Here is a 5000-nt window from a genome sequence, read left to right on the forward strand (position 1 = left end):
CTGTAAACCCACAACATGTCGGTTTTACAATTTAGGTTTTTGCACAAATTAAACAAATGACTGTAACTATTTATTTACTGTATAGACATGAGAGTGGTATCAATTTCCCCAATTGATTCCTTGGAAACCAGTAACCAAAAGATGTTTGGCTGTGGAAACTGATTCTCTTGTCAATGGAAGATGCTGGTTGCTATGCAAAATGAATGTATATGTGAAAATTAAGTGTGAACTACATTATGTTGCAAAGAGTATTTACATCATTTGATATTACATATTCATTAGTCTGTATTCTTATTGGTTGGCATCCTGTAGAGATACAGTAAGTGTTTAAATTATGACCGCTCTGTGAGTGAGCTCATCGTTCCATTCGCTAATTTTACAGCCTTGCAAATGGTTGAGGTAACGCTTAATTTTGTTTCATTCTTTTGTTCACATGGGTACTGAACTGCTTTCTCTCTCTCTCTCTGTCTCTATCACACATTCAAACAGATACACACACAGTCAGCCAAAATTTGGGGCAATGTTTAGGTGCAGTGACCTGTTTTTGTGAGCCTGTCTGAGCAGGTTTTGAATAGTCCCACACGATGGTTGCTGTAGATCACAGGACCGTTTACAGAACACTGGCTACTCTCATAACAAGGGTGAGCTCATAGACCTATAAAGCAAGGGTGTGGAGCTAATCTGTCTGATGAGCAGCATGAAAATTCGATGAAAAATAGGACTCTAAGAGGGGGGAGAGAGGAGGCAATAGAATCAGAGTGGAGCGAAAAAGTAAAAAATAAAGCCGGGAAGAACGGGAGTTTAAGAAGATATTACAAGAAGTATTAAGCTTCAGATAATAGTAGAAAAGGAATGATTGTTGACAGAGGACAGTATGTTTGTGTCGTATGGAGCTACAAATGCCCCCGTGGATATATTTCATTTTAACGAGGGATTCCTTTGTAAAGAGCTTTGTGTTCCTCTCACCAAGACAAACAGGCTCTCTCTGCTTTGAGAATGAGGGGCTTTGGACCTGATGTTGGGCCCACTGGGGGGATCCTGTGTCTGACCCAGAAGAACTCTTAAACTGAGCCAAAGACGCAACACAATCAGACACAGAGATGGTGAGCCAAACCCACAGAGCAGACTTGACTGTCCCTCATGAAGAAGTGGCTACAGAGAAATCTTTTTTTGGAAGAGGTCTGTCCCTTGTGGAGATTGTTCACAACCCAAGGTCAATGTCGGTGACTCTGTGGACGTTAGTGATTTCCTGGATCATAAATATTAAGTTGAAGTTAACAGTACGGTGAAAGTCATTGCTGTGGCATGAACAGATGCCGCCGATAGTGACGTCTGCATGGCTAACGAACCTGCTAGGTATCACAAGAACGCACTGTTGCTGGTCTGTTCAGTCCAACAACAAGGCCTCCTCCCTACCTCAGACCGGGCCAACGGTTTACCTCTGGGGACCGTTCAAACACAATCTAGCCACACATTTTTCTTCTTAAACATTGTGAAATCAAATACCTCTCCAAGTTGCACTCATTCCAACTGCCACACAATGTTGAAGATCTTTCCCTTGCTCGTTTTGTTGGTGAGGAGAGAAAGACAAAGAGTATTAAGGGCTTCTTGTTGAAATGCAAATGGCAAAGCGCTTTCTCTTTCATCTCTCACTTTAGAGCAACTACTGATCTCATACACCTCTGTCTCGACATGTCCAGCAATGCATTCATACGATCTTTTTCGGGGCTCTCAAACAAGCGTGTCCACTGTCAACAAGTTACTTTTTCATTTTGACCAGCGCTGGCCTGAAAAGTACTCTGTTGCCATGTAACTTTGGCATTAGAAGCTCTCAGTTTGGTTCAGTGGAGAGAGGAGGAGCTGAAAGAGGAGCTCTGGAGGGACTCTCTAACATCATCTGTCAAGAAGTACTTCACTCAAACCTGACTAGTATTACCTCGTGGGCCTCTGAGCACACTAAAAGCTCACAGTATGTTCACAGTTGTTGGCATCCAGGTTTTTCTTTTTTTTTTTAGTCTATTATCCTTCAACATGTGGTCTTACTTACTGTTTGACAGGTTGCAGGTTGGTCAACATCCAGTTGCTACCTGGCATACAAGTAGTATGCATTAAAAGCAGGGCAATGACGCCCGACAAGCCCGTAATCATTTTCACCATCACAGTCATCATCATTTCAGTATTTAGAAAAGCCTGTTTAGCCCATTATTGTTATTACATGCATTAAAAGAGCACTCAGCTGATTTAGCAGTGCACTTTTATTCAGCCTATTTGTGTACTTACCTCGCTGTTGTTTGCCCTATCTGGTTGGATGCTAACTGAATAATGCTTGCAATGATGACAAAGTTCAATGCAATCTAATCTAATAACATTATCCGGATGGAAAGATTAAAAAAGTTTCAAAATCGATGCTGTGGAACCAGGTATACTATCTCCAGTGCAGACATTTAGGAGATTCAGGTGTGTTGTCATAGTAGCAGCTAATGTTGCCTCAAGCACATATCAGCAATAGGCCAATAGTGATCTTGTGACTTCGTTTTTTTTAACTCCACACACCAAGTGCACCAGAAGATGTTTAGATGTTTTTATTTGACAGTTTATTGTAATTCTAGTCATTTGTTTTGGTCTTTTATATGCCTGGAACAGTGTGTAAAAGACTGCATCTAAATTTAAAAAAAATTACATTTGAAATGGTAGCTTAAAGTAAATCTAACATTTATTCCACTGAAACATTTTATTATATTTAATAGCCTTGCAACTGTCATCAATAATCTCTTTTCATTTCTCTTTTTCTGTCACAAAGATGTCTGGTTTGTCTTTTTTGGTTCATGGCCTCAATCATTCATATAAATGCACCATAAGATACTTTCATTAACCGTGTGTCTAAAGTGTGCTCTGTGTGTTTTCACGTGTGAGAGGAGGCATGCACTGTAACTGGGTCCCTTCAGGAGATCTATAAAAGCTGCTGTCAGCTGCATGCCATGGCGCCAGAGCAGGAAATGGAGGTCTTTGGTACAGAACTGAGACTGAGACTGAGTGAAGCTGAGTGGGAAGACTGACTAAAAGCTCTTTCCAGCATTGGAGCTACAACACAACAATGCCCAACTCACAGCGCTAACACACGGCCTCACTGGAAAGGTGGTGTACTGTACACCTCTGGGAACCAAAGTTTACAGGTTCATGCATCAATAATTTAACGGTTCAGAAGGGGCCCATTCAAGTCCATTTTTTCTGGTTTATTTAAGGTAACTTTCTTTTTTTTTAAAGGATATCAAGGACATGAGTACTTTTTTCATCACATCATTCATATAACTTTCTAAAAATCCATAATTTCTCTCAATGACAGACCTTCAAAAACCGTTGCTGGATTCATGTGGCGTTAAAGGTCCACTTTAAAGACAGTGTAGATTTAGGAGCTCCTGGCCTGAACTATAGCTGCAGTAATAACAGGAAGCTAACATTATTATTATACACCATTACTGAATCCACTGGTCCTGCTGCCATGGTCTAATGTGACCATTACATACAATTATAGAATAACAATGGCATTACTCTATCAAAACAAAGCTAATTTTGGGGCTTGCAATTACTCAAATAAAGCTATTACTTTAGATTACTTTTCAGTTTCTTATTATGACACAATATTTCCTAAAGTAAAAGTGACTTTAGGTAAAAATATAGAACATAACACCTCTTTGTTCTCTGAATAGGCTCAGCAAATTGGCTGGTACTGAATTTGTCGCTGGATTGTTGGTAGAAGACTAAAGCATCGCTGACTTCTTGCTCAGGCCCTTGCACCAATCACAAGCTCCCCCCTTGCATTATGTTCTGGTTTGAATCTGTATGCCAGTGATTGACAGATTACTGTTTGGCAATCCCAACCATCATGGGGTCCATAAAGGCTCACTCTCGCCCAATCACAGAGTCGGGCCAAACTCCGCCCCTGCCCAGTGCAGGCTGAACAGGAAACCAGCTCCAGATGCAACCCCTGGAGGAAGGCGAGTATTTCAGATGCAGCTCTGCGCGCTAACCAGAACCAGGCCTCACTTGCCTCGCTCCCTGCCTGCACAATGAACCTTTTTCTGGGCTCGACGGCAGGGGGAGGGGCGGGTACTGGAGGTGGGGGCCCTGGTGGGAGCACAAACAAAGTTGGCTATAGGTCAGTTGTTGTAGTCAACCGAAGACAACCTGGCCAGGAGTCAATTTACATGGATGTCAGACAGTTCATCATTACCATAGCGACCAGGAAAAAAAAAACCCCAACTCATTTGCATTCTTTTGAAAACACACACATGTGCTTCATTTGCAAATATGTAATCACATCCAATTTGCCTTCACAAATAACAACATGCAAAGCTGGAAGACATAAAAAACAAAAACTAAATGCATAAATCTTGCACTTAAAAGACAGCAACTAAACTTTGACTCCAAATTATGTACAGCAAGCTTACTATTGATTTGTAGTGAAACAGCTGGAAAACAAACAAGTATGCCATCAAACTCAGGGAGACTGGCAGGATTTGGAAAATGTAAACAGCGAAACTCAAAAAGCAAACTAACAAAGGCTTAGACAGACATTTTGTGGATGACAGTGACTCATCTGAGCCTGCCAGCACACTCACACATGTACAGCATCTCCTCAGGGACACATGCTCATTGTAACCTGTGGGTCGTGACAATGATGAATCTTAGAATGGGTTCACCGGAAAATTTCTGTTTATTAAAAGACGGAAATTTGCCTCAAGTTGAGGCGGAATGGAAAAATAAAGTTTATCTCTGACTCTCTTTTTATACCCATTATTCTGTCTTGTGTGAAAGGTGTGGACAACGTATCCCGTCTTTAACAAGGACAGCGGAAATGTGTGTTTAAACAAAGAGGAGCAAGTCTGCACACAGAATCATATATACACTGAAGAGTGGAAGATCACCAGGAAATCAACTTTGTGTAAAACTAACTTGCAATCCACATTTCTCTCTTGTTCCTTGCTCTTTCTTTTAAGAAA

At 41.1% G+C, this 5000-nt stretch overlaps 1 protein-coding gene across 1 annotated transcript in view; it reads right to left on the bottom strand.

Moving 5' to 3' along the window:
- scfd2 (sec1 family domain containing 2) overlaps nt 1-5000 on the bottom strand; it is an 87640-nt gene that overhangs the window by 50415 nt on the left and 32225 nt on the right. The window lies entirely within an intron of this gene.

Source organism: Scomber japonicus, chromosome 7 (assembly GCF_027409825.1).
Source record: "Scomber japonicus isolate fScoJap1 chromosome 7, fScoJap1.pri, whole genome shotgun sequence".
Lineage (NCBI taxonomy): Eukaryota > Metazoa > Chordata > Actinopteri > Scombriformes > Scombridae > Scomber > Scomber japonicus.